Source organism: Alnus glutinosa, chromosome 6 (genome assembly GCF_958979055.1).
Source record: "Alnus glutinosa chromosome 6, dhAlnGlut1.1, whole genome shotgun sequence".
Classification (NCBI taxonomy): domain Eukaryota; kingdom Viridiplantae; phylum Streptophyta; class Magnoliopsida; order Fagales; family Betulaceae; genus Alnus; species Alnus glutinosa.
In genome coordinates, this window is record NC_084891.1 from 20,655,114 (window position 1) to 20,666,299 (window position 11,186).

The 11,186-nt window shown below is 37.9% G+C and overlaps 2 long non-coding RNA genes across 2 annotated transcripts; both read left to right on the forward strand.

The window, feature by feature from the left end:
* Nucleotides 1–1,558: 1,558 nt before the first annotated feature.
* Nucleotides 1,559–2,558, forward strand: LOC133871733 (uncharacterized). The gene is made up of 2 exons (XR_009900866.1): nucleotides 1,559–1,592; nucleotides 2,385–2,558. It is a non-coding gene; the product is annotated as an uncharacterized LOC133871733 (long non-coding RNA).
* Nucleotides 2,559–7,471: 4,913 nt separating this feature from the next.
* Nucleotides 7,472–8,568, forward strand: LOC133871777 (uncharacterized). Its single transcript, XR_009900873.1, has 2 exons — nucleotides 7,472–7,505; nucleotides 8,395–8,568. It is a non-coding gene; the product is annotated as an uncharacterized LOC133871777 (long non-coding RNA).
* Nucleotides 8,569–11,186: the final 2,618 nt, after the last annotated feature.

Below are 11,186 nucleotides of genomic sequence, written 5' to 3' on the forward strand. Positions count from 1 at the left end.
TCCTCCACTCAGTTTATTAAAAACACAGCCTGCCTCCACTTTGGTTCTAATATATTTTCTTCAGCACGATCGTCCTTCTCGGTGCTTAAACAATGCAATGCTAGCCTGTCTTCACTCAGACAGCTACAAAGCAGTTCATCTCTGCTGCTGTAATAATGGCACCCTTCTCCCTCTTTCTTTATTCCTTCTTTCTCCTTCTTTTAAGACCGAGACACAGCAGTGAGTGAGAGATCGAGAGAGTGAGTTGAGAGTTATGAGTTGAGAGAAGGAGACAGGGAGAATTGAGAGATGCCGAGACACAGAGACCACAGAACCCGTCAACAGCCGAACCCGTGAACCCAGAAACCACCGAACCAGCTGGATCCGTGAAGCCCGTGCAATCCCGGCAAGCCCGGAAACCATCCTACCCAGCCAAGCCCGAGATTCCGGCAACCCGCCGAGCACGAACCCGAAACCACGAGACCCATAAACCCGAGCGATCCAGCCCAGCTCGACGACCCAGCAGCAACCCGGAACCCACGAACCCGTGACCTGTGAGCCCAGACCCGTAAACCGGAACCCATCAACCCAGCTCGAATCCACAGCCCGTAGCCGACCCGAGCCAACCGTTGATCTGCGATCCAGAACCATGGACCCCGATCCAGCAACCTGTGCGATCCAGGAACCATGAGACCGGCGTGAGACTGATCGGAGATCCGAACCTCCATGGGTCTCCGGTGGGTCATCCAAAGGAGCGATTTCCGGGGGTCTAGAGACGAATTCCGGCAGATATTTCCATAGGTAATTAATTGCTATAATTGAGTCCTAAAATACTTTGGATTGAATGTTGTGTAAATGGATTTGGGTGTCATTTTGGAGGGCTTTGATGCTTATTGAAAACTTGTTTACTTCCCTCTATTATGAACCGATTGAGGTCTGAAGTAGGTTCATTTCTTTTGGTCTCTTATGATTTTGTTTTAGTAATAGCAGACTAGAGTGTTATTTGTGGTTTCCTACCCTCTGCTTGGTGCTCTAGTCGTGTGTGTGTATTTTAGTGTATTTCGGTTTTCTAACCTTTTTAACCAATTCAAGATTTGAGGATTATTATTGGATATTTTCTGTGTGTTGATTTTAGCCTTATATTGATTTGTGAAGTTACTGAGTTTTGGCCGTGTGTTACCTGTGATATTTTAGGTGTATGTGTTTCTTGATGACCGGTTATGTGATGTTCTAGAACTATGGTTGTTTTCAAAAGTAATAAAATATGATTCCCTAGTAATCATGAATGACCGAGAAGTTTTGAAAGGGTATTGAGTTTGGTTGTAAGTATAGGTCATTGTTGAACCCATTGATTGTACGTCCTATTTTTGGGGTTTTGTCATCATGGCTAAGCAAGCTATTTTGGAGTAATTGTGGTATTCTTTCGATAAACAATGTTGGATATTATGTATAATGAATTCTATAATGATAATTAATATAAATCTTTAAAAGATAATGGTACCTAATTATTTAAATAGAAATTAAGATTTATGAGTAAAGATATTAACATTCTATGCGTATATATATATATATTTACTGCAGATGAAGAACTGAGAGATTATACAAAAAGGACTGTGAGTATTCCTTACTCACTCAGAATGATCAAGTGGAGCTTTCCATAATGTTTTGATATCTGTTTTATTTAATAGTATGCAACTTGTTTGGAGCATATTGGTTGTAATATGACATGTTTTAGTATTAAGGCATAGAGACAAATAGGAAGCCCTGAGAGGGATAGACAACCCAGTTGGTGGGTTTGAAGCTCTGAGGGATAGACATTCTTAGATTTAGGAGCGATAGACATCCTCGGCTTTGAAGCTCTGAGAGAGATAGACAACCCAGTTGGTGGGTTTGAGGCTCTGAGAGAGATAGACATCCATGGATATAGGAAAGATACACATCCTCGGTTTTGAAGCTCTGAGAGAGATAGACAACCCAGTTGGTGGGTTTGAGGCTCTGAGAGAGATAGACATCCATGGATATAGGAAAGATACACATCCTCGGTTTTGAAGCTCTGAGAGAGATAGACAACCCAGTTGGTGGGTTTGAGGCTCTGAGAGAGATAGACATCCATGGAATTTTGTGGGATTTGAGGCCCTGTGAGAGATAGACAATCCTAGTATGTGGGTTTGGTACTCTGAGAGGGATAGACAACCCAGGACTGAGGCCTTAAGAAAGGACCCTCAGTGAAAAGCCCGTAGAAAGAATAGAGATTTCGGAGTTTGAGTCATTGGCATAAGTGTGTATAATTGTTCTCATATTGTTGCACTACACATTGTTGCATCGCATACTTTTAATTAAATCAGTAATCTTATCATTATTGAAAGCAGTTGACTGACCCATGTATTTATATATGGGCGGTATAGCCCATGTTGCAGGTACGAAAGTGTATAAAGCTCAAGGATAGGAGTTTGTTAACATTACAGGAATTAGAACTGTTCGATAATGTAGTTGATGATTGTAGTGAATTCTTGTATCAATTTGAAATGTAATACTTTAATTACGTTTATCACTCAATAAAGCTTTGATGTGTTATTTAATTCAAGCCTGTTGGATAAATTATATCTTCCGCTGCGAGAGTTTATCTCTGAGGTAGTAACGTCACGTGGAAACCGGAGGTTTCTGCTTACGAATTTGCTGGTTCAAATTTGGGGCGTTACAGTATGGTATCAGAGCAGTTTGCTCTGGAGACCTTAAGACTTGACCCTAGATGTCTAAGAATAACACAAGAGCTATAGGTGTAAACCATTTTTATAAAATACTTTGTGTGATGTATTTTAGTGCAGAAACCTTCCACCTTGATGATGATCCTAGCGTAAAGGGATAAGAAACCGGAGGTATGTAAATAGAAGTAATTTCAGAATTAAGATGATTTGATATCTAGTATTATTTTGAGGTATAGTCATAAATGTTTCTTTTTGGAGATATAGATTACAGAATCCAAATGTTTAATCTGTTGAAATAATTTATGGATATTAAGTTAGTAAATTTATAAATCACTCTATAGATATTTCATGTGCTTAGAGATACAACTTTCCCATAACCATAATAAGGATAACCTAAGGATCAGAGATAAATTTTGAGGCTTTGAGGTCTATCCGATTAACCCTAGAATGTAAGGAAAGATATGTTATGATTAATGCATCTATTATTCCAAATCTGGTATCTTTTGAAGATAAGTGTATAAAGCGTAAATTACTGATTTATATATATTTGAGGAAATTAGTTGATCAAATAATTTGATGATTTTTGGAGAGATTATTTTCCCCTATGCATCTGACAAACTTTAGAGAAGTTTATATATTATTGAGGTTTTCTAGAGCTTAAGTTAAATAAAATCTTGATTATGTGATTTATTGATTCTCTTAGAAATCCTTACTTGATGGATAAGTTTATGATTAACAAATTTAAGTATTGATTGACTGCATAACTAAATTGGAGTAATACTAAGGATTTAATCTAATGAAATTTGAGGATGATAGTAATTATGCAGAAATAAGAAAGAAGAACATAGTACCATATAAGAATTACACCTTAGTAAAAGATCGAGTAGAAATCATAGTTCAAAAAGGATTACAGACATATTAGATAATAAGAACGGTGCGTAAAAGAATAATTATTGTCTTAATAAGATGAAACTGCTTTTGATTCAAAGAAAAATAGACTTGCAAAACAGGACCTTTTCTGCACCATTCCCAGAGTATTCGGTATGCTTATACCTACAGGTATTTCATAATACTGCAGTTAGTTATTTATTTTTGTAAATAAAGAATTGCTAGATCAAATAGAATACCTGGCTAAGTTTCTGGGCGGAAAACCCCAAGGTTCTGGACTGCAAGCAAAAGATCCTTATGCTGTTCTCGGAGTCGATTGGTGTTCTGCTCCAAATCAGCATACCTCTTTCCCAAGTCTTTCGCATACGAATCTACCACTTTCTTCAGCCTTTTATTCTCTTGCTGAAGAACCCGATTCCTTCGCCTAAAGTTCATATACATTCGCTGCAAAGTCGAAATTTGAACTTTCAGCGCTTGAATTTCATTTCCTCGAACTTGCAAACGTCGAGCCATATTTGCAACAGAGGAAGCGCCCTGAATACTGAAAGCCAAAGAGTCATTGATGGCTTGGACATCAGTCCTATCAGCCAACAACTTTTCATCTCGAGGAGTCATGATGCCTTGAGCTACGGATGCAGCTACTGCATCACTCAGCATCACAGAGTCATTAGTCAGAAGAGGACCTCTCTGAGATAGGAACAATGGGCGCCAAATTTCTGGTACTACAGGCGCAGCATTCAGATCAAGATTATTTTGAGAGGATGAAGAAGCCATTTTTTTTTTGGAAAACTAAGAAAATGATGATACTCCTCAAAGGACCTGATGGAGAAAAGAAAGAAATGAAGCGGTTATTCGAAAGATCTGAAGGAAGAAAAGAGAACTTAATCAGTGAATGAGACGCAGTCTAATCAACGTCATTCGGAGCGCAGCTGCCACTACCACTAGTGGACAACTCTCGAATCGCGAACCCTCTTTCCTTTCGGCTTTCACCCTTTTCACCTTCTCGAATTCCGAATTCACCCAATGACTTTTCCGGATTTCTCGCCGCACTTTTCGCACCTTGCAGAGCTGGAAGAGCATCTCGAGATAGAGCTGGATGAGCATTCCGAGAAAAGGAGAGAGCGTTTCACGACCCACTGTCGGCACCACTTGCACCGTTTCCTCTCAAATCTTTATAAATTCATTCGTCTTCCCTCTTGCAAAGCACACCTTTCAGCTCTCAACCCTTCACACTTTGAGAGCCAAATCTTCTTCTAGTCTAAACTTATCATCGCTCCTGAGATAGAAGATGTAGTACCACCACCTCAAACCTAAATCAAGAAAAATGCAGCATCACAACCAGATTCACAAACAACGAAGCAGGACTATCCTTGATCTTAACATCTAGAAGCAGGATTATCCTTGATCATGCTTCTGAGATGAAGTATCTTTCTCTTCCTTCGCATCACCATAAAATTTTCTAGCATCTACTCTCAATCCGGTGATGGCGATCTGTGACAGAAGAGAGAGAGCACCACGATATGAGTACCGCACTCATATCCTTTCCGGATTGCTTGCCTTGACTTCTTTGCTTTCTTCACCTTCCCCACCTTCCTCTCCTTCGAGGCTTCCATGTTCTCATTTGGCAAGCTTTCCACCAAGATTATCAGAAAACATCCTCATAAAAGGGATTTGTTGTACGAGAAATTTTCCTATAATGAGAAATGAATATTTTCCCTTCTTCAAGCTACACATTTGTTTGATCTATTATACTTCTTGTTATTATGAGCTTAAAATATTATATTTGATAACTATCACACGGTGCGGTATACTTGTTTATTTTTTTTTGTGTCTAATAAATTAGATGCTTCACATAAAAAAATCTGTATCACTAGACTTAAGATTTTAGAATCTAAATCTTTCCTACTTAGTGTAAACTTTATGCGAAGCATAGTTTACGAATTTCGGGGACGAAATTCCATTAAGGGGGGAAGAATGTAGCGCCCCAGATTTTTAGTAATGCAATTAATGTCTTAAACTAGAATTTAAGATTAAATGAAATAGACTGACGGATTTATTCAGTAGACTAATTGGCATAATAATATTAATGTGTTATATGTGCAATATATATTTGGTTTATAAATTTATTATGTTTAAATATTATTGAGATAATAATATTACCGATGAAACAACTAGACTCAAAACGGATTTAGAACAGTATTTTTATGAGACTGCTTGTATTAAAAGACCCGGTTTTTAAAACACAATCTGCTAAAATCGTTAGCCGCCTCCTACGTCATTCTTACGTTTTATTCCATTTAAACCTATTTAAATCATTTCAGCAGTCGCACGTTGTTCCGATTCCTCCACTCAGTTTATTAAAAACACAGCCTGCCTCCACTTTGGTTCTAATATATTTTCTTCAGCACGATCGTCCTTCTCGGTGCTTAAACAATGCAATGCTAGCCTGTCTTCACTCAGACAGCTACAAAGCAGTTCATCTCTGCTGCTGTAATAATGGCACCCTTCTCCCTCTTTCTTTATTCCTTCTTTCTCCTTCTTTTAAGACCGAGACACAGCAGTGAGTGAGAGATCGAGAGAGTGAGTTGAGAGTTATGAGTTGAGAGAAGGAGACAGGGAGAATTGAGAGATGCCGAGACACAGAGACCACAGAACCCGTCAACAGCCGAACCCGTGAACCCAGAAACCACCGAACCAGCTGGATCCGTGAAGCCCGTGCAATCCCGGCAAGCCCGGAAACCATCCTACCCAGCCAAGCCCGAGATTCCGGCAACCCGCCGAGCACGAACCCGAAACCACGAGACCCATAAACCCGAGCGATCCAGCCCAGCTCGACGACCCAGCAGCAACCCGGAACCCACGAACCCGTGACCTGTGAGCCCAGACCCGTAAACCGGAACCCATCAACCCAGCTCGAATCCACAGCCCGTAGCCGACCCGAGCCAACCGTTGATCTGCGATCCAGAACCATGGACCCCGATCCAGCAACCTGTGCGATCCAGGAACCATGAGACCGGCGTGAGACTGATCGGAGATCCGAACCTCCATGGGTCTCCGGTGGGTCATCCAAAGGAGCGATTTCCGGGGGTCTAGAGACGAATTCCGGCAGATATTTCCATAGGTAATTAATTGCTATAATTGAGTCCTAAAATACTTTGGATTGAATGTTGTGTAAATGGATTTGGGTGTCATTTTGGAGGGCTTTGATGCTTATTGAAAACTTGTTTACTTCCCTCTATTATGAACCGATTGAGGTCTGAAGTAGGTTCATTTCTTTTGGTCTCTTATGATTTTGTTTTAGTAATAGCAGACTAGAGTGTTATTTGTGGTTTCCTACCCTCTGCTTGGTGCTCTAGTCGTGTGTGTGTATTTTAGTGTATTTCGGTTTTCTAACCTTTTTAACCAATTCAAGATTTGAGGATTATTATTGGATATTTTCTGTGTGTTGATTTTAGCCTTATATTGATTTGTGAAGTTACTGAGTTTTGGCCGTGTGTTACCTGTGATATTTTAGGTGTATGTGTTTCTTGATGACCGGTTATGTGATGTTCTAGAACTATGGTTGTTTTCAAAAGTAATAAAATATGATTCCCTAGTAATCATGAATGACCGAGAAGTTTTGAAAGGGTATTGAGTTTGGTTGTAAGTATAGGTCATTGTTGAACCCATTGATTGTACGTCCTATTTTTGGGGTTTTGTCATCATGGCTAAGCAAGCTATTTTGGAGTAATTGTGGTATTCTTTCGATAAACAATGTTGGATATTATGTATAATGAATTCTATAATGATAATTAATATAAATCTTTAAAAGATAATGGTACCTAATTATTTAAATAGAAATTAAGATTTATGAGTAAAGATATTAACATTCTATGCGTATATATATATATATTTACTGCAGATGAAGAACTGAGAGATTATACAAAAAGGACTGTGAGTATTCCTTACTCACTCAGAATGATCAAGTGGAGCTTTCCATAATGTTTTGATATCTGTTTTATTTAATAGTATGCAACTTGTTTGGAGCATATTGGTTGTAATATGACATGTTTTAGTATTAAGGCATAGAGACAAATAGGAAGCCCTGAGAGGGATAGACAACCCAGTTGGTGGGTTTGAAGCTCTGAGGGATAGACATTCTTAGATTTAGGAGCGATAGACATCCTCGGCTTTGAAGCTCTGAGAGAGATAGACAACCCAGTTGGTGGGTTTGAGGCTCTGAGAGAGATAGACATCCATGGATATAGGAAAGATACACATCCTCGGTTTTGAAGCTCTGAGAGAGATAGACAACCCAGTTGGTGGGTTTGAGGCTCTGAGAGAGATAGACATCCATGGATATAGGAAAGATACACATCCTCGGTTTTGAAGCTCTGAGAGAGATAGACAACCCAGTTGGTGGGTTTGAGGCTCTGAGAGAGATAGACATCCATGGATATAGGAAAGATACACATCCTCGGTTTTGAAGCTCTGAGAGAGATAGACAACCCAGTTGGTGGGTTTGAGGCTCTGAGAGAGATAGACATCCATGGAATTTTGTGGGATTTGAGGCCCTGTGAGAGATAGACAATCCTAGTATGTGGGTTTGGTACTCTGAGAGGGATAGACAACCCAGGACTGAGGCCTTAAGAAAGGACCCTCAGTGAAAAGCCCGTAGAAAGAATAGAGATTTCGGAGTTTGAGTCATTGGCATAAGTGTGTATAATTGTTCTCATATTGTTGCACTACACATTGTTGCATCGCATACTTTTAATTAAATCAGTAATCTTATCATTATTGAAAGCAGTTGACTGACCCATGTATTTATATATGGGCGGTATAGCCCATGTTGCAGGTACGAAAGTGTATAAAGCTCAAGGATAGGAGTTTGTTAACATTACAGGAATTAGAACTGTTCGATAATGTAGTTGATGATTGTAGTGAATTCTTGTATCAATTTGAAATGTAATACTTTAATTACGTTTATCACTCAATAAAGCTTTGATGTGTTATTTAATTCAAGCCTGTTGGATAAATTATATCTTCCGCTGCGAGAGTTTATCTCTGAGGTAGTAACGTCACGTGGAAACCGGAGGTTTCTGCTTACGAATTTGCTGGTTCAAATTTGGGGCGTTACACAGGATGTATGAGTTGAAACACTCGCATATATTGTTGACAAGGAGGTCACATTTAGGATAGTCACTGAACCATGCTCTCGACCATCCGCTGGGGTCAATCTTGTCTAGGTAGTCAAAAGCATCAGGATTGATGATAATAGCTTAAAAGTGTTTATTTTTCCTATTAAAATAAGTATTATCATACTTTATTATAATTTAATTATTGCATTTTATATTTAATTGTGGAATATTGATCAAATATTAATATTAAGATTAAATGATATATTAATGCAAGAAATTATGTTATGTAGGAATTACAAAAGAAATCAAAGAGTAAAAGCCAAGAGGTAGGTCAAAAGAAGAAGTCTATCCTATGCCCAAGATAGAGTCCAATGTGTAATACAAGAAGAGGTGAAACCAAACTGCTGGACTCACGAATTGGAGAAACATTCTAATACTACTACATGACAAAACCAAGAAGAAAAAGATGTCTTCGTTCTTATAAAAAGAAGTAGAGTTTTATTTCAAGTGTAAGAGAGAGACATGGAACAAATAGAAGACTTGGATTCTTATACTTGTACAAATTCCAAAAGAAGAATGACTCATATCTCTATAAGAGAAGCAACACGACAACAAACAAGAAAGCCAAAAAATTATAGAAAAAACGACGCACGACACAAGAGAAGAATTTTCGGCAGCCTTTCTTTCTATTTATTTTCTATTTATGATTTTTAGTACTTAAATCTCTAGCTAAGGTTAGGGGTGAAACTTAGTATTTTTATTATGTGTTCTTGAGACTATTTTATTTGTTCGTCATAGATTAATGATTAAATGTTGGGGATGATTTTTATTTGAAAGTAATTTAATGAGACAAGTTTATTTTGATTCATTATGATTTTTGTTTATATCAAATACTTACTTTGTTTGATTTGTTATGATTGGAAAATATATTGAATGCTTAATTTATTGTAACATGTTTTTGAAATCAAATTCTCAATTAATCTATGTTTAATTTATTTTATATTTACTTTGTGCTTAATTATTTTATTTTTCGATTAGGAGAGTTGATTTTTTATCAAGTTGAATTAAAAATATATGTCTCAGGAATATGTAATATAATACTAGGTGGATCTCTGAATCTTAGTGTTTTCATTAATTTTCTCCTATTTATTTTTTATTAATTTAGTTTAGTTGATTTAATTTTAGTTTATAATCTCGTCTTTGCTCTACTTTTTAGTGGAAAAACGACTCAATTTACTTTTCTGTACAATAATAGGAATTTTACTAAGTATCTACCATTCCCTGTGGATCGACCTCGTACTTATCTAAAATTTATTACTTCGCGACAACCTGCACTTGGGTTTACACATTTAAGTTGTCAACAAGTTTTTGAAACTTGTTGACAACTTAAATAAGGTGTAAAAAATAAGGTGTAAACAAATAGTGCATTGGGACCCCACTGCATATATAAGGTGTAAACAAAACAAACCACATGGGACCCAATGCATATAAACAAAACAAACCAATTAGGTTCTCGGCAGACAACAAACAAAACAAAAAATGATACAAATCGGGACCCCACTGCATATAAATTAGTAAACAAAACAAAAAGGATACAAATCGGGACCCGATGCATATAAAGTTAACAAACCAAACCCAATGCACTTTAACAAATCAAACCCAATGCACTTTAACAAACCAATTACGTTTTCGGCAGACAACAAACAAAGCAAAAAAGGATACAAATTGGGACCACAAATGATTATAAAACACATACTGTAAGCGAAACCCCCAAATCCCGACAAACCCTAACATTTTTTTATACCCAAATTGCAGTCAATTTCTACATTAAAAATGAGACTAAATAAACAACATTAACAAAAACCCCAAAGCCGACAACCCTAAATTAACAAAAACCCCCAAATCCGAAACCCTAGATTAACAAAAACCCCCCAAATCACCTACAAAAAAAAAAACTTTCTCCATTAAAAAACCACTAACCTTTATTTAACAACGATTATGAACGAGTTGAGCGGTATGGATTTCGGCGACAGGTTGTGGGTGGGTCAGTTCGTGTAGAACCTTCGAAAGTAGCCGTCCGTGCTAAGTGGAAGTGGGGACCTCACGCACGAAATGTCTAAATCCAAACAATGAGGTGAGGCGGGGGTATTTTGGGTAGAATTTCTGTCTGAAACGGTCACGTGACTTGCACGTGACCGACTTGCCGTCCAAACGAACGGGCGACTGGACGGAAGGTCCATTTCGTTACACGCTGGCAAGTTCGGGGGGCTCATGTACCAATTTTCGTACATTTGGGGGTAAATCGCCACACCGTGGATAAATCAGGGGGGTGAAGTGTAGTTATCCCATAAAAAAATAAAATTAAAAAAAATCAATGATTTAATAAAACAACTATTTTCCCTCTGCATAAAGTTTTGTTTACTTCTCAACAAAGAAATAAAGAGTCATTCTTGTTGAAATTTATTTCATGAAAATTTAAGTTTCCCTACAATTTAAA